Raw genomic sequence first — 24,039 nt, forward strand, 5'->3', positions numbered from 1 at the left:
TGTAAGGGAACGAAGGTGATGGTGTCGCTTGTGCGGAGCCCGTTCAAAGAGAGCCGCAATTAGCATTTGAACGTCGGGCTCGCCGTGGCCCGACAAAAGAGTGATGATACATAAATCAAAATTGTCAAAACAAATTTACAGCACTAAACGCTTAAACGCGGCTAATATGCTTAATTATGTTTAAGCTGGGTAAAAAATCGAACGTCGAGTATAATGACAAAGAGAGAGACAGAGAGAGGGGTAGAAATACGAGAATTTACGAAACGGACACGATCAAGAGCTTACTGCACCTCTGACCGATCGGTGCTGGTATAACCGAGAAGCTCTGACAACACCCGACACCAAAACCGAAACCGAAACAAAACACTGCGTGTCTTCTACCGGGCTGCATGTCAACGCTTTATGGTCCCTAGTAATAAAACATCCAACCGGAATGCGAGAGTATCGGTTTGAAGCGTCTTGCAGACACACTCGCCGCTGGACCGGTCAGGTTGGTCAGTCGGCAGGGAACACATAATTTGACGGTCGTAAATCGGCTAAACTCATTTGAGTAGCTCAAGGTTCAATTTGTCAATAATCGTACCCCGAACCATCGACCTATGCCTGCAACGGTGCGATTCTTTCAACCGCCGTCTTTTGCATGCATATGAAGATGCTATTGCGTTACATTTGCGTTCACTGGCGTCACTGGTATGCTGTCTCTCTGGTACGAAACAATGCAATGCCATTTTTACAGCCCAGAGCTGAAGAGAAAATATAAAAATCCGTTTCACCAAAATTATACGCCCAAAAGCTTGTACGATCTTTTCGTGCAGTGGTTCACCCCTGTCGGCGAGATCCAGCCAATAAAAACACTTATTATATCTGCGTGTCCGTTGTGTCGTAGGGCTCTGCAAGCATGCTTGGCACTTCAGACCTTCTTTGAGGATGACAAGTTCTCCAAAACGCGCACCAAAGGCTAACAAAAAACTTCGGTTTTTGATGAATGTGTGTGTGTGTGTATGCCCAAAAGCCCAAGGCACTTGCATTCCGAGTTATTCGGCTCATCATGCATAGTTGAAATGGTTTCTTGAAAATTAAAGAAATATGATTTGAGTTTTGACAGTTTTTAGTAACTTGTTGCCAATTACCTTTCTCTAAACATTTTAGAAAGTGTGGAATCTGAGGAGAGCATGTGTAATCCTACTTTTTGTCTTGTTGTTGAAACAAAAGAAAAGAAATGGTGCTGAAAGTTATTCTTTATACAATACTGTTTCATCACGTTGTTGTTAGTTGGGGTTTTGCTGCAGTCTATATTAAACACGTGAATGCAAAATATATTTTAATAGAAATTCTGTAGTCATGATTGTTATAAAAGCAAAACAAAATACAATGCAATACGCTTCATGAGATGAATGTTAGTGTAGAGGAACAATCGCTATCAATACGTAGGTTATTCTCACCGGCTATTCGCTTATTCTCACCGGTTAATTCTTTTGAAATGTATACAACAAATTATGTTACAATGCCACCTTCTACTTGTGTATAGTGTGTTAATATTATTCCTGTCTTGTCTTTTGCTGTTCCTCTCACATGAGTAGTAGATCAAATCGTACGTATTTTGCCGCAATTCAAAGCTCACACATCCGAGAGAGATCCTGTTGCCTGGGATCGTACTGCAGCTCTGGTGCATCGATGAACTCGCTCGATTCGCGGGCACTTCTTACGGCTGGCGGCGAATCTGAAAGCACCAAATAGACGTCGTCGTTTACGCGTTCATCTACCGTGCCGGTGTTTGGTGTTGTTGTAAACTACTAGGGTTATGTTCGGAGCTGAGAGAAAAACACGTCTTGTTTGGTTGGATGCAGTAACGGAAGAGAGTTTTCTTTATTCCTAATTTTGACAATATAATTCTCTCTATTTGCTATAAAATTTCGTTCTGTGTTTTCATTACTAAATCCAGTTCTCATGAGAATCATCTTGCGTTGGTTCATAACAACACTCCTCCTCAACGCAAGTTCCCTTACGCTGTCGTTGTATATCTCACAGTGAAACACTTAACCCTATCAAGCTTACTAACTTCTGTATTCTAATCCTGGCTAATGGTTTAGTTAATAGATCCGCGATCATTTCTTCTGTTGAACAATAGACGCAGCTGATCTGTCCTTTCTTAATTAGATCCTTAGTAAAATGATAGCGCGTTGCAATATGCTTAGTTCTATTACTCAACTTTTCGCCTGATAAGATTTTCAAACAGCTCTGGTTGTCTTCGTGAATAATAACTTCCTGTACATCGTTTAATTCCTCAAGAAGTAATTTCAACCACAGCGCTTCCTGTATCCCTTCTGATATTGCGACAAATTCTGCTTCGGCTGTTGATAACGTTACGCATGATTGCTTTCTACAAGTCCAACTAACCGTACCGCCGTTTACTTTAAAATCATATCCACTGTTGGATTTTCTATCTATTCTGTTCTCGGCCCAATCTGAGTCACAATAGCCAATTATACCATTATCGCATCCTTTTTCGCTCAATCGTAGACGATAGTTAATGGTTCCCTTTAAATATCTCACAACTCTCTTTAACTCACACCAATCGCGTTGTGTGGGTTTACTTATCTTTTGGCTAAGTATTGATACGGCTGCCGATATATCTGGTCTCGTGTTAATCGCAATATAAAGCAATTTGCCTATTAACTGCTGATACTCCTTATTATCAGAAAGTTCGATTTCTTCTGCTTCGATCTTTATGTACCCTGGATCAAGAGGAATACTAGAAGGCTTTGCATCTGTTAATCCACTAGAGATAATTACATCTTTGATGTAGTTGCGCTGATTAACAAAATAATCTCCTTGCTTATTTTTCTCTACTTCTGGATAATTTGCTCTGGGAAGCAGTGGATACGAAAGAAAAGTTTGGTTTTTTTTGTGTCGCTTTATTGACTAACTTAACACCGCTGCGTTTGCGTCTGGCTAAGCCGATTGCTACAAACAGAATGCCGTTTCAATTCGAAATTCACCGCTCGCTCTTACCACTACCAGTATAAATTCATCGCATACGCGTTTCTACCTGCTACACGTACACGTACCTGCTACGCTACACGTACCAAACAAGACTACACGTACACCAATACACCGAATGGCGTTTCGCTCGACTTATTATATCGATACATACGTACGTGCCTACCGTCAACTACAAATGTCGTTCCGTGTGGCACGATGCCTCCCTCTCTCTCTCTCCTCTTCATCTTCCGTTATCAACGGAACATACTCCCACACAAGAAGTGTCTAACTACTCTTCTAATCCTGGGATAGGCGCTAACTTATGTATTGGCCGTTTGTATGTTCCACCCTTCGTGAACACCTCTGCTACCCTTACTAAACCGTCAGGCCCTGTATATGTCTTAACAATTCGACCCATCTTCCAAAACTGTGGTGGCATATTATCCTCTTTTATCAGCACTAACATATCTGGTTTAACATTAGCCTGTTTTGTGATCCATTTACTTCGCACTTGTAATTCATTTAAATATTCCTTCGACCATCTTGTCCAAAATTGATCCCTCAACTGCTGAATTCGCTGCCATCTGTTTAGTCTATTTTCCGCAACGTCTATATACGAGCGCTCCGCAACTCCTACCAAGGGTCGATTGATCATAAAGTGCGCTGGTGTCAAACATTCAAGATCATGTGGATCACTTGAATGCGCGTACAATGGTCTAGAATTCAGAATCGCTTCAATCTGACATAGTAAGGTATAGAATTCAAAGATTGCTAACGACGCTGTCTTGTACACCTTTTTGAGTACCGCCTTTACGCTTTTAACTCCACTCTCCCAAATTCCACCGAAATGTGGAGCGTTAGGAGGGATGTGTTTCCAACTGATCTCCTTTGCTTGACAAAATTCAACAAATCCCTGAGCTGCAACAGCTTTCTTATAGGCCTTTCGCATCTCTCGAATTTCCGCATTCGCACCCACAAAGTTCGTGCCGTTGTCACTAAATACCTCCTGTGGTATTCCCCTACGTGACACGAACCTTTTAAAAGCCGCCAGAAACGCTTCCGTCGTTAGATTTTCGACAGCCTCCAGATGTATTCCCTTGGTTACCATGCACACAAATATGCAAATGTAACCCTTCGATGAGGAAACCCGCCGTATTCCTGATCGAAGCAAAATTGGTCCTGCGTAGTCCAGACCAACACGTTCAAACGTCGGAGCTGCATTCACACGATACGAAGGAAGGTCCCCCATCTGTTGGCTTATAGTCGTTGGATTGACTCTAAAACAGGTTACACATCCTCGAAGAACCTTGCGCACCGTGGACCGCGCATTCGTCAACCAGTATTGTTGTCGTAGAATGTTGATAACGCCCGAGCACCCCACATGCAGATGCTCACGATGTATCATAGTGATGATTCTGCTCGTAATCACACTCGTATTAGGCAGCAACAATTGATGCTTGCTTTCGTATGGTAGCTGAGAATGTTGCAGACGTCCACCCACTCTTAGCAAACCATCTTTTAGAAACAGGTTCAAATTCGCAAAACGATGATTGCGGCTACCGTTTTTGACTGCCGTTATGATGCTCGATAGTTCCATCTGCTGAACTAATCCTACAATCCGTCTTGACGAATCTCGTAGTTCTATAATTCGCAAGGTAGAGTCCTTGATACGATTCTCCTTCAGACGCCTGGTGTTGTCTGCGAATCGTAAAACATATGCCATTATTCTTTGAACCTTACGAAATGACTCATACCTGAATAAGAACGGAAACTCCTCCTTGGCCATTGCCACGTGAATTTTAATCTCCGAACGTAGTTCCGGAATGGCAGATTCAGGAAGATCCCTTACCGGCTCAGCTTCTACCGTACATTCTCTCAAGAATGCTGGCCCGTTCCACCAAAGCTCGTTGTCGGCAAGTTCAGAAGCCAACTGTCCTCTTGACACGATGTCCGCTGGGTTGATTGCTGTGTTAACGTACCGCCATGTAAACTCGCGATGAGACGTGATCTCTGCTACTCGGTTGCGTACAAACACTTCCAAACGATCTAAAGGTTTTTTCAACCAGGCAAGCACCACCTGACTGTCGGACCATAAGTTGATGCTTCTAAACGTTGTTCTAAACAAAGCATCCACAACCTTGATCGTCAATCGGCACAGAAGCACCGCAGCCATCAGTTCCTTTCGTGGTATCGAAGTAGGTTTCAGAGGAGCAACCTTAGACTTGCTTGTCACTAAACGTACCTCAGCACTACCATGTCCGTTAACCGACCGAATGTACACGCACGCACCGTATGCTTTGTCCGAAGCGTCTGCAAACCCATGCAACTCGAAGAAGCCTGAATCATCGTTCACCATTTGACGCGGAATACGTATTTGATTCTCTCTTGGTAACGCAGCAAGAAATTTCGTCCATCCATGCAAAAGAGAATCATCCACCTTGTCATCCCAGCCAAGCTGTGCCTTCCACAACTCTTGCATTAACATTTTAGCAATCACAATCACTGGTGAAATGAGACCAAGAGGATCAAAAATTTTGGCCAATGCTGAAAGCACTTCTCTTTTCGTTGGGGCCGAGTTTTCCGATACCTGTGGAGTGATGAAAATAAATTCATCCGTAGCAGGATTCCACTTGATACCCAAAGTTTTTATTATTTCATTTGCCTTGCTCTCGCCCAACACCGTAAATGAATCTCGATCTTCTCTCGGCACTTCGCTCAACAACACTTCAGAATTAGACGCCCACTTGTGCAAATGCATCCCAGCTGAATCGAACAATTGAACAATCTGACGCTGCACCTCTAACAACTCTTCCACATGGTTCGCACCGAAAAGTCCATCGTCCACGTAGAAGTTTTCCTTTACTACACGACTAGCCAACGGAAACCGTAGCTGTTCATCGTCAGCCAACTGTAGCAAGGTTCTTGTTGCCAAGAAAGGGGCTGCAGCAGTCCCGTAAGTTACAGTTGTTAATTCAAAAACACGGATAGGACTTGATGGCTCAGCTCGCCAAAATATTCTTTGTAAGGGCGTATCCCTCGGGTCAACCTTGATTTGCCTAAACATTTTGGCAACATCAGCACTCAGCACGTATCTGTGCATCCGAAACCTCAGCTGAACTGAGAATAAATCAGCCTGCACAGTGGGACCCGTCATCATAACATCATTTAATGAAATATCATTCACTTTAGCCGATGCATCAAATACAACCCGGCATTTGGTGGTATTCTTGCTGGGGTTCAAAACTGCATGGTGAGGAAGGTACCACCTTTTAACTTCAGCTAAATCGAGCGACTCATCCACCTCGCGACAATGGCCCATAGCCTTGTATTCCTCCATAAACATGGAATACTGCTCCTTCACTTCTGGACGGCGACTAAGCTGAGCTTCCAAAGCAAAAAATCTACGCAAAGCCATCGAACGTGAGTTGCCAAGTTTGTCAACTGTTTCCCTTAATGGAAGCCGAACGATATACCTACCGTCCACATCGCGATGATGACTTTTCTTAAAATGTTCTTCACATTGTTGCGCTTCCGTTTGAACGCACTGTTCGTTAGAAATCTCTTCTATTTCCCAAAACCTTTGCAATAACTGATCTAAATTATCAGAAACTGCTATGTTCGTATGAACACCTTCACCAATGTCACTGCTGTCGATACAGCCACCAATCACCCATCCTAATTCAGTGTCCATCACAACTGGTAGTTCATTCGAGAATTTGACGAACCCTGACCTCATGATGAAAGGTAAACGATCCATGCCAATAAGCAAATCTATTGACGACGGCTTGTTAAAGTCAGGATCAGCTAAGTCAAGATCACTTGGTATTTTCAGATTATCAATACTGAAATAAGACGCTGGAAGGGTTCCCGTTATTTCATCATACACAAGACAACGCAAGTCAACAGTAAAGTTTCTACACATTGATTTTACAATCACCGAACAACACTTGTTTACTGGTGACTTAACGTTCCCGATCCCTGACACTGGCATGTTAGTATTCACCATTCGACACCCCAATTTATTCACGAGCTGCCGTGTTATGCAGCTTATCTGAGAGCCACTATCCAACAATGCTCGGCAACGCACTAACCTTCCGCCATTGGCTATTACGTTCACTAGAGCTGTTTGTAAGATTACACGCACTCTCGGCAACGTTGAAACCCTTGAGTGTTGGCTCACACTAAACACTGCCACATCGGAATCTGGCACTTCATCGGATGCTGTTTGATTCACTACACTCTCTGCTTGATCGTAATGCATGATTGTGTGATGAAAACCCGAACACCTTTCACACTTGATCTGTGACTTGCACCGATTTTTCCAATGACCATACTTCAAGCAAACAAAACACAACCCTTTCTTCTTGAGCAACGCTCCTCGTTGTTTCACATTCAATTTGCTTAGTTCGGGGCACTTTTCCGTTTCATGTGCAGCCTTACAAACCGCACACCTTTGCTCAGTGATAGCCGTATTTGCCCTGTATCCAGAACGACCGGGTTTATCGACGAAATTCTTTTGTTTCTCCGATTTACCACTACACTTGCAACGCTCAAGCACTGATACACGACTCTTCAGGAACGTTATAGTGTCTTCGTATTTCGGGAACTCGTTCCGTGATACAGTTGACTCCCATTGTTTGCGCGTTTCATTGTCCAAGCACTGTGAAATAATGTACACCACAAATTTCTCACTCAGACCATCAAAACTCTCACCAAGAAACTTCAGATTCGCAACATGTGTCTCTATACCCGTCACCAGTTCACGCAAACACTCATAATTTTCCTGCTTCATCTTTTCCGTATCCAAAAGTCCCTTGATGTGCAAGTCCACTATCCGTCGTTTGTCGTCGTACTTTTCTTCGAGCAATTTCCATGCATGATCATAATTGCCATCACTGATCGTTTTTGCATCAATTATCATTGATGCTTCACCCGTTAGAGCTCTTTCCAAATGATAGAGCTTGATTCGTGGTTCTTCGTTGGTTTTATCAACCACGTCCCGAAACATTACCTTAAACTTTTGCCAATCCTCATATCGTCCGCTGAACGATGGAATGGCACGCGGCAACGATGTGTGCACCACTACAGGCGCACTCGCTTGCACGGGTATTGTTTCTGGTTCTTTCTTTTCAACCACAGGCGGCGATCGGCCTTCCAACGTTGACTCCAATTCCGTCATTGTGTCCTCGTATAGAACACGGAATTCCTGGTAAGTCGCGGTTTCACTCTGACGATCACTCGCTGATAAGCTTTTCAACAAACGTTGATGGTGATCGAGAAACTGTACACTTGCACCTTCCACTGACCTTTGAAATATTCTCAACCGTGCGTTGGAGAATTCGCTCCCTTCGTCAGCGGCCTTTAGCAAAGTGTCCCTTATTCTCACCACCTCGTCGATTGCTGCTTGTCGCATAAAACCATGCGCGTCCGGATCAATCTCAATAGATTGCACCTCTTCCGCATGTTCCTCGTCGGGCTTCTCCTTTGCAGACTTCGATGTTCTAGTCATCATGATGCACACTTCTAACACTTTTCTAACATCCGGTTCGAAGGACCAATGTATAATTTGCTCTGGGAAGCAGTGGATACGAAAGAAAAGTTTGGTTTTTTGTGTCGCTTTATTGACTAACTTAACACCGCTGCGTTTGCGTCTGGCTAAGCCGATTGCTACAAACAGAATGCCGTTTCAATTCGAAATTCACCGCTCGCTCTTACCACTACCAGTATAAATTCATCGCATACGCGTTTCTACCTGCTACACGTACACGTACCTGCTACGCTACACGTACCAAACAAGACTACACGTACACCAATACACCGAATGGCGTTTCGCTCGACTTATTATATCGATACATACGTACGTGCCTACCGTCAACTACAAATGTCGTTCCGTGTGGCACGATGCCTCCCTCTCTCTCTCTCCTCTTCATCTTCCGTTATCAACGGAACAACTTCTATTCCAAGAAAGAATCTTATGTCGCCCAAAATGTTAACCTCAAACGACTTTTTCAATTCAGCAAGCAATGATTCAATCATGTCAAGATTATCTCCCGCAACTATCAAATCGTCTACATATACTAAGACGTAGCACCATTCCTTTCCGCATCTTTTCCTGTACAAGCAACTGTCTGCTAAGCAATTCGTATATCCCTGGCGCTTTAGTTCTTGATCAAGTCTCTGATTCCACGATCTTGCTGATTGTTTTAAGCCGTATAGCCCTTTCTTCAATCTACAAACCTTGTTATCTTCCACTTTCACACCTTGTGGAACTTTCATAAAGATTTCTTCTTCTAAATCGCCGTACAGAAACGCGGTCTTAATATCGTACTGCTTTACCGCCATTCTCCTTTTTGCCGCAATCCCCATTAGCACACGGAAAGTCGTCTGCTTAACAACTGGTGCAAATACCTCATCATAGTCAGTTCCAAACTGCTGACTAAACCCTTGCGCAACAACACGAGCTTTGTAACGCAACAAATTTCCATCCACATCTCTCTTAGTCTTGAAGACCCACTTGCTGCCTATCGCCTTCCGTCCCGGTGGTAGGTCTACCAGTGACCATGTATTGTTAGCCTCAATAGACTGAAGCTCTTCTTGGATAGCATCCATCCACTGTTTAGCATCTTCAGACTTCATAGCTTCAGCATAGTTTCTGGGATCTTCTCGCTGCGAGAAAACAACTAACGCTTCATCAGACTCGCTCTCTGGTGTCGTATAGTCCGAGTCACTCGATACGTTTTCTGCTTCGTTAGCTAATGTTGATGAAGGAACAAATTTGCGATTAATGACATAATCTTTGTACTTGCTTGGAAGTTTGTGTTGTCGTTGACTGCGCCTTGGAGTTTCATTGCTCTGATCAAACCTTGTTGGGGTTTCTTCTGTCTGACCATCCGATGCTTCTTCTGTTGGTGAAATATTAATCGGATTATTACGTGTACTATTTGACTCATCCTTTCCTTCAGCAAAAAACAGTTCCAGAAACTCAACAGGAGTTGTTTGTTCCTTGCCAAAACCTTCACATTGACCTTCATCAACGACAATAATATCACGACTGATAATTATTTCGTTGGTGGCAACGTTAAAAACTCTAAATCCTTTTGTGTTGTGTGCATAACCAAGGAAAATGCACCGTTCGGATTTTGGATCGAGTTTTACTCGTTTCTGCTTAGGCTTGTGTACCATAACTGTAGAGCCAAATATTTTGAGATGTCCCAAATGTGGTCTTTTGCCTGACCATGCCTCCTCTGGAGTAATGTCATTTAACGCTCTCGTAGGACTCCGATTAATTAAATATACAGCAGTGTTAACTGCTTCCGCCCAAAATCGCTTTGGTAACTGCGCATCGTTTAGCATGCTCCGAACCTTTTCAACAATAGTGCGGTTCATCCGCTCCGCTACTCCATTTTGTTCTGGAGTGTACGTGCATGTCGTTTGATGACATATTCCATCACGTTCCATACTCGCTTTCATACTGGCATTTACATATTCACGACCGTTGTCACTTCTAAATAATTTTATTTGTCGACCACTTTGCCTTTGTACCATCGATTTAAACTTCTCGTATACTGTCTTTGCTTCATCTTTAGACTTGAGCATATACACAAATACTTTACGTGTTGCATCATCTATGAAAGTCATGAAGTATTTTGACCCACCAATTGATTCAACTTCAAATGGTCCACATAGATCTGAATGAATCAGTTCTAATTTTTCTTTGCATCTTTCTTGGCTTGTAGGAAACGACTCTCTTGCATGTTTCCCTTCAATGCACGCTACACAATTGTACGTGTTAGTTTGTTTAGTTTGAATGCCTTCGGCCATGCCTTTTAATCTTTGAATACTTTGGAAATTCAAATGTCCTAGTCGCCTGTGCCATATTTCATAGGATAAAAATGTTCTCACTCTATTTTCATTCAATCGGTATAATCCATTCTCAGCAATACCCGATGCGAACACTTCTCCATTTTCATCAAACACTTCGCATTTACGTTCTGTAAATACCACTTTGAAGCCATTTTTACATATTTTACTAACTGATAGTAAATTTGTAGCTAAGTCTGGTACTTCTAACACATTTAATAAATTTACCGCACCTTCTTGGCAATTTACGGAAACTGTGCCCTTCGTAATAGCTTTCATGCTAGCATTGTTTGCCGTACTAACCTCGTGACATATGTGTTGTCTTTCCGAGAAATCTACACCTGATTTTGCCATGTGCGAACTTGCTCCTGAATCAAAGTACCATTCACATTCACTCACATCACCCATTGCCAACACAGAACTCATTGCACGTGTTTTATTATTTTTCTTGTGCTTCTGCTTTTCAGGACAATTAATCGCAAAATGCCCTAGCTTTTGGCAATTGTAGCATGTAACCTCTTTTGTGCTTCTCTTCATTGCTCCTCCCCCTTTACGCAGGTTAGGATTACCTCTACTAAAGAGCGCTTCATCATCTTTGTGGCACGTGGTTTTCACTTCTTGCAAAATTTTTAACTTTATCGCATCTGCCTTCATGGCCATTCCCGATGCTTCCAATCCCATAACCATGGGCGCGTAATATTTAGGTAATCCCATCAGCAGGATTGACGAAACCCAAATATCACTCACTTCGAAGCCTATTTCTCTAAGCTTGTGGCACGTAGACATTATTGCATCAACATATGCTTCGGTCGAAGAAAAATTATTTAATTTGAACGAAACAAGCTCTTGCAATAAAGAGATACGTCTAAACACACCATCATCAGTGAACGCAGCTTTGAGCTTTTCCCAAGCTTCCTTTGCTGTATTAGCGTCCATCACAAGGCTGTAATTGTGCTTTTCTAAGCTAAGCGCGATAGTGGACAATGCCCGCATGTCCATGTCTTTGTCTACCGCCTTATCGTCTCTAGCCGTTACAATATCCCAGCACCGTTCTCTACACAACATCATCTTCATCGCGAAGGCCCACGAAACGTAGTTCTCCCGTCCTTTCAACTTTTCGATACCTACGTTCATTGCGAGGTTGTTGCTCCCGACCGCGTGGCCGCTTAGTGCTGCTGCTCCTGCGCTGCTCTCTCTGCTCGGTCCTGCGGAATTCGCTTCCTCCGTGCTCATTTCTCTCGTACACAAAATTTCACTCTTTGTTCGGGTGATGTGAAGTGTGGCACTTTTATCTTCGATAGAATATTAATTACTTAATTTTGGATTGGGTCTGGGCCCATAACCTGTTGTAAACTACTAGGGTTATGTTCGGAGCTGAGAGAAAAACACGTCTTGTTTGGTTGGATGCAGTAACGGAAGAGAGTTTTCTTTATTCCTAATTTTGACAATATAATTCTCTCTATTTGCTATAAAATTTCGTTCTGTGTTTTCATTACTAAATCCAGTTCTCATGAGAATCATCTTGCGTTGGTTCATAACAACAGGTGTGTTTTGTGCTGCAAAAGCAGCTGCCGACTGCTGGCTGATAAGCGGATCGATTGGCACAGCGAACAGTGCTACGATTGCATTCTCGACCGACCTGGGCACCATACTTACAAGCGCCTTATCGATATAGTGTGGCATGATCATTACCTCTGTCGGGCTGAAACTATCCGCCGAATCTTGACTGATCATCGAAGTTTCATCGTCACCGAGGTACTCCCCGTTGATAGGCGATTCAAGCTGCTGCTGCTGCTGCTGCTCACCTGCCTCGCCGTTATACGGCAACACGCTCGCGCTGGTTGATGGTTGCGGCGGATCGTTCGTTGTCAACATACAGATCGTGGACATGATCGTTGCCGAGCCGCTTGTCTCGTTTGTCCTGTCCATGAGCAGGCTCATGGAGTTGAACGCATTTACGGCGCTCAAAAGATTTTCGTTCAAATCGCCCGTCTCCTGCAGGTACGGCAGCAATGTGCTGAACTCGTCCAGCTGCAGGTACCGGGCCGCTTCGAGCAGCGATGGCAGCCGCTCCCGCTCAACACTCAACTCGCCCGTGTACAGAAACTTGACCAGTGCGTCTAAATCTTCGTACTTTACGTTGTAAATCATGACGACCGGGTGGGGCGTGGGGACCTCGTTGAAAATGCTTCGGAAGAACGGGCTGCCCAGGGCCAGCACCAGCTTATGGGCGCGTAGCTTGCGCGACTCGCAGCAGATCGTCACGTCGACCAGCAGTTCGGCCAGCCGGGCCGCGTGCAGTGCGGCCGGAAAGCTGGCGCGGCGTTCTGTATTTTGCAGTTTAATAATACCGCACACCGGTTTCACGTACATGGTTTCACTCAAAAAGGCACTTGTGTGTAGTGTGTATGTTAGTGTAGGTGTGTGTGTGTGTGTTTTTTTAAACTTGAGCACTTTTTACTACTACGGAATTATGCACTTTTGCCGTTAGAATAGCTTTTCCAGTACGATTACGAAGCTTTTCGATACTACGGCACCTGGAGGGTAGGATTCAATCCACTGGCTCGGACGAGAATGACTAACCATGGGCAGCGACTGGTTGGTTTTAATATGGGACGAGTTCAACGCAAAGATAGGCAGCGAAACGGGGAGACTGAAAGATGGTAGTGATGGGCCTGTCGTCGGGCCCGTATCATGATGGATGGATGGGTTAAGGAGAAACAAGTTTTCTTTAGATCAGTGGTGTATAATTTTAGCCAGCAGGTTGGGGAAACAAAGTTAAAGAGGACTATGCAGTAAAACTGATAGTATTTACAAGACGTGTGAAAGAGGTACAGCGTACAATTAAATTATTAAAGTAGTAGATAACATACGTAAATTAGTAATTCATAAATTAAAGGAATTTTTTTTCCATTCCCAGAATTTCAAGAATTCTGAAAAAAGAATCCCCATGAAATTAAAATTCAGTTTATTTGAATTAATAAATCGACTGATAAATACGGGGTTTTTTGATTGAAAAAGTTGAGTAATTGTAGTCGAAAGTTCGGTTGATCATTGACCCAAAAAAAAAAAATCGATTATAACAAAGTTATATCTTCCAAAGCACGACGAGTTAAAATTGTATACTCTAGAATGGATTTTAGGAAAACATTTTAATTTAACACGCTGCTCCCTCAATGAATTATGTTTGACATCTCTGCAGCCGAACTGTTCCGCGAAACCGGTTCTGGATGGCTTGTAATCCCTGTTTGCTTTCTAATTCCGGTCTAGCATTGCCAGCGTTCAGCATCAGTGTTGTCTGCTATGTCCTTCCAGCAGTGTATGGCCGAACTAAACCGTTTCCAAATATACCGCAGAGCGATATCGAAACTGGCTATAAAAAGCTTTCCATTGCTAAAGCGTTTTATCAATTCTAGTCCGTGCTTCATGAGGGGTTCACTGAATTCTACAATTTAAATTTAATTTTCAGATCACTCATCCGGCGACTTCTACAACATTATTATTATACTCGATGGATCATCATTAGCAAAAAGGCTGTGCAACGAATCGATCTTACACACTTGCACAGATGCATCGCACCAAACTGATTTGGTGAAGCGGGGAAGCAAATTTCGCCCAAAGCTGAACCGTTCGATGCTGTTAGATGATGGAATGATGCATCCAAACCTACGCTCTGCTCTCCTGCGCCCCCAAATCGAAATGTAATTAGTGCAGGTATAATTCATAGCACAAATTAAGCTTTCACCCTGTACTAGCCATTTCATTTTGCAGAAATTCGTCCGTACACCTTCAGCCGTAAGGTCCCTCCGTTCCGGTTCCTCCGGTTTCCCGCTGGGCAGTCAAAGTCGAGCTGCGACGAGCCGAGCCGATGCCGACCCACTGGCGAATGTGTCCGAGATAATTAGATATTTATCATCAATCACATCAAAATTATGCAAGTACAAACAGGCGAGTAGGAATTAGTAATTATCGTTTACGGGTGTATAGACGTTCGATTCTAGTTTACTCATCCCCCCTCCCGCCCCCCTCTGCGTGTCCCGCCATTCAGCTGATATTATTCACAGCCGAGTGTTTCAAAAACGGCACCACATACTTGATAGTGTGCATGTGGGCTGATAGTATCGATGGATTTAGGTTATACCGTCGGTGATTGTGTGTGCGGTCGTATCATGTTGAACTTTATGCTAAAATCGATACATACGGTTAAAAGCAAGCGGCTTGAGATGCAATCGGGCGAGAGAAATGGTCCAGCGCATTGGTTTGGATCCCATTTTATGGTACCCGATAGGCAACCATTATCTATGTGCTATCTGTACGTGAATCTGTTTGCGAGTGTGTATGTGTGTGTGTGTGTGTGTGTGTGTGTAAGAAAAGGAGCTTTATGAGAAGTAGGCAACAGCGCCTACAGCTTCCTCGGTTTCATAGGAAAAGGCAAGCTTTCGTCGTAGCAGCCGATTGTTGTTTCCAGGGCCACGTTCATAGCCGTGTGGCTCCGCCGGGCAGTATCCAGTGCTGCCGGTCGGTGTGGTGGGCAGGTGCCCAGTGTTTACAATCCAGCTCAACACATCAAACGACACCCTCTGACGTCGTGATTTATTGTGCCCGATGAATGACGGGCTTGCTGTACGGGCGATGAATGGGGAATGGCACAGGGGAAGGTTCCTCACTTATCAACGCCAACGCTGGCATACAGTGGCCGGCAGAATAAAGTGGCCGCTACTTACAATTTTACACTTTTTAAATTTTTTCCGTGAAAAATGAAGTTATTGTACTGCTTTATTTTTTGAAACATTGTTCGTGATATGCTTAAGAATGCGCAGTACCATAGCATGACAAAAATGAGAAGTTTGCTTCAAGAAAAAATATTTTTTCCAAAATTGATCAAAATCACTGTGCCAAAATAAAGTGTCCACTTTATTCATTCTACAGAAAATATTTTTCTGAACAAATATAAGAGCAAACTTATAATTTATATGCGTTCCTCTCGCATTCTTTACATGTTTGAGGATCTTTGCCATAATTTATTATGTGTTTATCTGCACATATTTGGCATTTGTTCTTTCTAAGAGTATTTCAGAGCTTTAACATATTTGGTTTTTCTTAATCACGTCATTTTCACTACATTTGCATTAAAATTTGCACACTAAATCTCGATTGAATTAAAATTAAGACTAACTGGGAGCCAATAAAAAAAAAATTTATTCGATTTGATTGAAAAAATAAAATAAAAAATTCTTCGTGTAAAACTTGAGTCGTCTTCCTGTTGTAACATCAATTTATTTACTAACTCCGTATTTTTCACAGAAAACAGATAAATTCACACAGGATGCTTATATAAGTATTAGCTTTCATTATGCCGTCGATTCAAACCATGCTCCCCACTTCTCGTATAGAAATCCCCTCCCTGGTCATCACATTGCACTCTTCGTACATATTGGTTTGTTGGATTGCGTCTAGATATTTTTGAACATCAGTTCTATTTTGGACTCATCTGTCCAAATATCAGTTTTTCAACAATCTAACGATATATCTGCATGTTTTTGATCATATTGAAGCCAATTGGCTTTGTTAGTCTTGCTGTAGCTCGGGCGAGGAACTTGAAGGACGCTACATCTAACGGGCAGTAAATTACGAAAATTGCAATGTGATAGCTAGGGGGTGTTTCTCTTTAGGAGTAGCAGGAAAACTGGTGTGAATCGAAAGTACAACTATGACTGATACCTTTTTTAACATTCTTCATCACTACTTTGGGATATTTCTTTAAAAAAATGGGATTTGAAAACTAAAAACATGTTCCTACAGGCTAACATCTCAACACACACAATCAATACAAAAATCATTTCTCAACTAGTATCGTATAAATCACCTTCCATGTCCTCCATGAAGTCTAAATCTTTGTTCCATCGAGAATTTGTGGCAGATTCGATATGCAAAGGTGGATAAAACTGGTGTCACAAACAAATAAATTTAAATTTAAAGCTCTTGATAACGCTTGAGAAGAACCAGATGCAAAAACTAGATGCAGAACTAGATAAACCTTTAAAAATTAGAAAAAAATACGCCAACGATCCTCGAACATGTAAAGAATGCGAGAGGATATATTTGTTCAGAAAAATATTTTCTGTAGAATGAATAAAGTGGGCACTTTATTTTGGCACAGTGATTTTGATCAATTTTGGAAAAAATATTTTTTCTTGAAGCAAACTTCTCATTTTTGTCATGCTATGGTACTGTGCATTCTTAAGCATATCACGAACAATGTTTCAAAAAATAAAGCAGTACAATAACTTTTATTTTCACGGAAAAAATGTATAAAATGTAAAATTGTAAGTAGTGGCCACTTTATTTTGCCGGCCACTGTAGATACCGGGCGAGCGAGAGAGAGAGAGAAACGGACAAGAGGCTCTGATGTGTCGGAATGGTGATGACATAGCGTAAGCCCGGCAGCAATGCACAACCTTGGCACGAACGGTGATGGTGAAGCCGCCGAGGCCGAGGTGTGCTTTATGGAAAACCGAAAGTGCTTCTCCAACCGGTATTTATGAGCCAGAGCACCAGAAAAGCACTCCAGCCCAATGGGGCGGATGCTTTGTGGCAGGTTTGTGAGAGCGATTTATGAAAATGTACAAATATACTGCCTTGTAGAGGTTTCAGCAGGACTTCCTCGACTAAAGTGCCGAAGCGAGACACAGCAAACGACGAGCTTGCCTGATAGATGGATGACTACGGAGCAGGACTGGCAGACAATTTAATGCAAAACATGCAACAGCATCCTTCTGCAGCGCCACCGGAGGAGGATAGGAATGGTGTGCAAGCGCTGCGGGTGGATTTACACCGAAGCTTAGGCGGATTGTCCACAGCGAGGGCGCAAACAAAACACACAAATAAAAACGTCCTCTCCCCTGCCACGGACCCAGCACAGAGTTGTAAGTAAAAACTAAAAGCAAAAAAGGGGGGATTCATCACTTACAGCACTTGTAATTCCACACATTCTCTCTTTGTAGGCAGTGTACTGACACACACACACACTCACAGACGACTGTTGCATAAGTTGCAGAGGCTGCAAATTGCCGAAACGGGGTCGGCCACTACCGGCAAACTAATTGCAAACAGTGAGAAGTGCCAAACTTTCCAGCCCCTCTAGAAAGCCACCAACGGGCTGGGGATGGTAAATGGGAGCGGAAATTAAATTCAATGTTAGTGCTCGCAAGAGTGTAATTAAAATGATAACGCCGATGGGTGCACCTGCCGGGATGTATGCTGTGGGGTTGGAGGAGCGAGTCTCCGAGATCTGCTGAGACGCAGCACAGCGAATGCGTTGCAAAAAGTTGGCGCAGCCCATGCAACCGGAAATGAACGACGGGGTTAAGGGGGGCGTGAAGAGAGGGAGGAAGATGTTCTTTCAGCAGTTCCTTGCTTTCTCCCGCTGTGGCGGGTGGCGTAACGACCACGGGAAGCGTGGAGGACGTGAAAGATGCGCTCGCGCTCTCGTGTGCACGCTCGTTTTTGGGGGCGCGTTAATTAGACACTTAACCCCAAAAATCCGTCCTATGCTGACGCGCGCTATCTAGTATAATGAGGTAAATTTTTGGCCCCATCAAGACAGCCCCCAGCAGGTGCTTGAGCAGCGATGAAAAGTGGTGATTGTAGCGACGGTAGTAAAACTTCGGTTAGCTCTTCCGATGGTGTTCCGTGCACTGGGAACGGGGGATGTTGCACCGGGAGGGATCTGTGTTTAAGGGCGGAAGTGTAAGAGGAACGATGAAATTGAACAAGTTGTAGCGGGTGGATGGAGATAGAGCAAAGAGGGAGGGAGAAAGCCGTTGTTAACGTGATTTTCGCTGGAATAGAGGTTAGGAAAATCGTTTCCTATTACCGCAGCAAACAATATTCTATGCAATATCATCTACCCATAACGAAATTGTTGTGGTAATTTCACTAGTCTGTAGGCGCACACATAACACTGACGCTTGAGCGCTGGGTCGTGCAAAAGGTAGTCGTGATTGAGCAGCAGTAGCAGCTTGAAACGCACGCAGCAAAGGGCCATTTCCCTTTGGGAGATACATTGCCAAAAAGTTTAATATATGTATGAACAATCTTGAGTGTCGCTACCATTGCTACGAACAAAAGGGATGCAATGTTTCGCAACAAACTTAGTCTAATCTAGCCGAACTGTGGTAAAAATTGCAGTCACTTTGGCATGTGTCTAATTTATTGTGGAAATAATTAGTGAAACTCAATGCATTCAGGTATTACACTTTCTGGCTAAGCGTATTTGTTTAAAGTGAACCTTGCAAAGGATCAAATTCTTCACAAACCTTTGAAAAGAAAACAGTCAAACTAACCATTGCTCGCGAAACAAGACACATAACAGTCATTATCGAAACGGGTTTTCTGTTTTTACTTTCTTTCCCCTGTAACACAAATGCAGCCAAACTAAATCGAGCAACATAATTCAATGGTTCCGCTTCTGATTTCGCGTAGCACACGGCAAATGCAAAAAATAACAAACAAAACCGAACAAAAAGCTAAACCACCACGTCCAAACATTTCGCCCGGTGGCCCATGGTTTTGCTTAGATAGCGCGAGCTCGCGTGAAGGGGTTCTATTTCCGTTTTCCGAGGGAGCGGGGTTTTTTTTGGTTCTACTCTTACCGTTTAAACTTTATCGATGGTTAATGCATGTTTTACTGTAGCAAGCACAGGAAGCGTCCTTGCATGGGTCGAAAGATATAGGGGTGGAAAATAAGGGTTGGAATAACAACGCTGTGGGCTCTTTCCCTGTTCATTGGAAGCTTTCCAATTGCAGGGGTCGAATGGGCTGTGCAATGACCGTGCAGAAAAACCAAATCCTCATGGCTCAGGGCATCTCACGATCGTACTAGTTTGTTTCGTACTGTTAGCTTTTGAACCGGTTCACCTTAGTGGTAGTAGGGGGGAAAAAGACCACAATAAGAGTGCCGCTGCGGTTTCGATTCAAATAAACCCGAACGGAAACTAGCGACTAGCTCCAGAATCCGATCGTGTACGCCTTTTCCTCCCATTTTCTTTTGTCTGCTTCGACCATTTGTATCGCGTTTACAGGGATTGTGGTGCGACTTCACTGAACACAATTTTGTGTGTTTGTGTGTGTGTGTGTGCTAGCTGTCCTTTTTACAAATTCCCCAATCTAACGATCCTTCGTTTTTGCGGTTGCACGCCGCAAACGACAAACGCTTTGAAGATTCGGTAACTTTAATTAAACTTGGTCCGCGCAACAGCCCGCCGTGCGGGTGCGCGTTATCGTGCATCCTTTGACCGCAAAGACCGCAGCCGCCAAAACTGTCGATGCTCACCGTCTGCGGAAACCACTCGAACCGGTGCCACATATTTTCCTTCCTGACACGCGTAATTCAATTATTACGGCGTTACCTGTTAATACCGAGGGAGGAAACGCAGCTTCGTTGCTCTCGGGTCGATCGTACTCACCTGGAAGTAGAGAACGAGAGGAATGGTGGGTTATTGAATGGAATAGTTTTCTACATGTGTGTGTGTGTATTGTGGGTGATGTGGTTAATATTCTAATTTGCCAGCAAAGGGATGAAACACCACCCCAAACTATCAAAACAGGTGGTGTGTATCGTACATTAAACGTATCGAGTTATAATAAGTTCACGGGAAAAGTGTAATCAAATCTTGAACGAACCGGGCTTGAACGGCTCATAAATAAAGCTCTCTTCGGAAGGGAACTATTAACCCCAGCCAGCAGCTGCCAGTCCATTATAAGCTCCCATTCGTCCGCCCATTTCTGCTCCGAATCAAACCAAACCCGTTAGTGAAAATCTATCAACTCGTTTTAGGAAGATATAGCGCACTCGCCTCTTCAATGGATGCAAACGCCGAACATTGAAATTCATTGCCTCGACCGACGGCCATTTGATTTGACCGGGGGAAGGGTGGGGGACGGAAGAGGTCCCTGGTTAAGGGTTGAGAGAAGACATTGCACGCAGTCAGCACACAGCACCATTCATTTGCGTTTACTATCTACTATCCACTATCGCGGGGTTCACGTTAGTGAGGGCATTAGCGTAGGAAAGCTCACACTTAATCATGATCGGTTGACTTGCATGTGTATGTGTGTGTTTGTGTGTGTGGGCGGAAATCGGACACCAAAACAGCCAGGAAACAACACGAACCGGTGGAGTGATAAAAGAGAAAAATCCTCTACGAGCTATCGAACGTGCCAGCTTGGCAAACGTAAATTTATGGCGCTCCGCGTCGTGTTAGGGGCGCAAGGGAAGTATAAAGGAGCGCCGCCCGAATGTGTATTGGATTTGACACGTAAATAAACTGCGTGTTTATGGCGCACGGTTATCTTTCGACTACCAGCACCAGTTCCTCGGATTCGCTACGCGGCGTACAGTTCTGGTGGGCATCAATATATCTTTCCTGATAGTTTGCTTCTGGTGTGTCGTTTTTTGTATGGGTTCCTTTTTACTTTGCTATCTCCCCTCGAACAGGAATGGAAGGGAGGGCAAAGGGAAGAGACTAAGAATTGCATAGGATCCATCCGCCGGAAGGTAAACACAGCCCCACGGGGGAAAACACACAACAACCAATTCAAACATAAAAAAGAGGAGAGAAACTTGCCTGCGGCTCGACCCTCTCGACCTTGGGACTCCGTGGTGTCGGTCGGAGGTGTGTGGTCGGCATTCTTTTTCTTCCCTTTTCTTCCCTTTGCTTCTCCTCTTGCATCACACTTTTTCCCTGTGGGTGTTAGTAAACATGATCCGCATCAAGCCTGCCCCGAAGCATCATTCCATACCCGGAACTCGCGAGGGGTGGGCAATGGGTGGATAGGATTGGGGCTTAGCACGCAAATTTGCAATTATAGCCGTATCGATCCTTAAATGATTTCGCTTTTCACGTTTTCTGTTTTTCCCTTGTTTGCCCCTACTCTAGGGTGGCGCTTTGAGGGAGCGAACGCCGTATTGCGTGTTGCGTTTGAATCGAGGCTTTTCCCTCGAGGTTAATTGTGGGAGCACGTGTGTGTGGGTGTGTGTGTGTGTGTGTCTGTGAGAGAGTGATGTGTTTTTCGAACGCCAGTACTGCCCCAAGGGTCCCTAGTAACTGTTTACAATGTTGTTAACCAAATCAAAGTCCGGTTCGGTGTTTGCTGTTGTTAGCGGAGATTGTTGGTCGGGTGGTCTACAAAACAAAATAGAGCAGAAAAGTTCAAAGGGGGGAAAATAACAGTGACTAAATGAAACAAAAAAGATGAAAGCTTTTGGGCTAGTATTTAGTGTGAGTAAAATAGATAGGTAGCAAAATGATATGCACTAGTAGCAGGGTTTGGCCAGTGATAGAGTCGTCAAGTATATGACTTCCCAAACAGCAAGATGTTTGATGATGGGTTCAACTCTTAAACAGATCGAACATTCTCCTCATATCTAATATAGAAAATATCCAATGAGTTATAATCCAATCTGTCAAAGCTAATCTGAATAGTAAGTTAGGTAAGGTTAGGTAAGTTAGATAAGGGCAAGCAACGACCGAACACAGTTGTAGGATCGTATTGCAAGATGAAGCAGTGGTGGGGTTGTAGTATTTTTAGAACATAATGTGGAAGATCATCTTCTCCGAACAGCAGTACCGATTTCTACTACAACTACTTCAACCTAACAACGCTAGGCTTAATGTGGCACAAAGTCTTCAAAGCTGTGCTGGAAGACATAGCAAATGAGTGAGTGTTTGTTAATATGCTAGGCACAATGTACACAAAATAAGACCGAAAATAGAACTGGAATTAGTGTAAGCTTCGGAAGCTTCTGTTCAAAGTACTGGTTCTGAATTTTATTAGATGCATAGACAGAGATATACGACAGAAAGGAATCCAAGACAAAGACCAAAACCTGATGATGATGCAAACGGAATCGAAACGTTAAGTCAAGTAAGTCCTGGCCGTGCAATTGGAACTAATAGAACCAGCAATAAATGAATCCCAGTTTGCCTACTTACTGTATCTCGACTAAGGCTCTTCTCATAGTCGCGAACCAAGACTTATCAGCTTGCACCAATTTGCATACGTACTGTACATACCCATCCCTACGATGAAACGATAATGAAACTCACATCCTGATCGAACTGGCAACGCCACTCTCGTTGTATCCCTTTCGAAAACGAGCCACAGAGGAGAGGGAGAGAAAAGGTTGGCACGAAACTATCCGCAACTCCAATAAATCAATGTTTCGTTTTGTGAAATTTCTATCTTTATCGGGAATGTTGTCTTGAAAAGGGGGGCTCAGACAAACCCGCCGGTCCCAAACCAACCACATTTCCCGATGCTTCAAGTCGGTTTTGGGTGGAATGGATGCTTCTGCTGCTGCTGGTGCTGCTGCTACTTCAAACCAAGCACCAAGTAGAACCAGAGAGTGTGCGTGCCTTTCTGCTAAATCAAAGGTCACAACTAACGCGCGGCACGCAACACGCAAGGGTCGCAGGGAACGGGGCAGGAATGGGCTGGAAAGCCCACGTAACACTAATTAAGACACAGCACAAAGGCAGCAACACACAAAACTTTTCCGATTGCGGCAGGAAAGGAAGAGCGCATATACCGATATCAATCGAATCCCTGCTCTTCCGGCCAGTAGGCTGCCGCCTACCATCCATCCATCAGTAGTAATTAGTTTCATTTACCGCAAAATTCTACCATCGAAATCCGAACGGGGAACCCTTCCGTACGCATACCGTTCCGGTCGCTTTGGCTGATGATTGTTGGCAAGGAAGATAGAGAGAGAGATAGAGAGACAGGGAGCTAGAAAGCACTCACTATGAGGAGTGTGCGATTTAATTTATGATATTTGTTACAGGGCTTCATAGGTTCGGTCTCTGATTAAAACTAGCGTAGGCTTACTGCAAAGCGAAACGATCCTTCCCATCAGAAGGTTGGGTGAGAAGGTCCCGCCCGGTTGGTGTAGTTATAACTTAATCAGTTTATTAGATACATTGTATTACACCCCAAACGCGCGTCCTGTGATGTACAGTTTAATGAAGGCGATAGCAAACAGTTTCCACTGAAACAAGAGATTGAAATTGTGAAACCGTATCCGATTGAGCGGCTTGGTGCGGCCTTGCTTATCGTAAAGATCACGCGCGGCCTAATTATTCGTACTATTTATTGTTTTGCCATCAAAGCTGACGGGCGAGAGTGCTTATTAAT

The 24,039-nt window shown here is 43.7% G+C and overlaps 1 protein-coding gene across 6 annotated transcripts in view; it reads right to left on the minus strand.

Moving 5' to 3' along the window:
- The window catches only part of LOC120949572 (cytoplasmic polyadenylation element-binding protein 3), a 254,263-nt gene that overhangs the window by 39,105 nt on the left and 191,119 nt on the right, over positions 1–24,039 (minus strand). The window lies entirely within an intron of this gene.

Source organism: Anopheles coluzzii, chromosome 2, assembly GCF_943734685.1.
Source record: "Anopheles coluzzii chromosome 2, AcolN3, whole genome shotgun sequence".
Lineage (NCBI taxonomy): Eukaryota > Metazoa > Arthropoda > Insecta > Diptera > Culicidae > Anopheles > Anopheles coluzzii.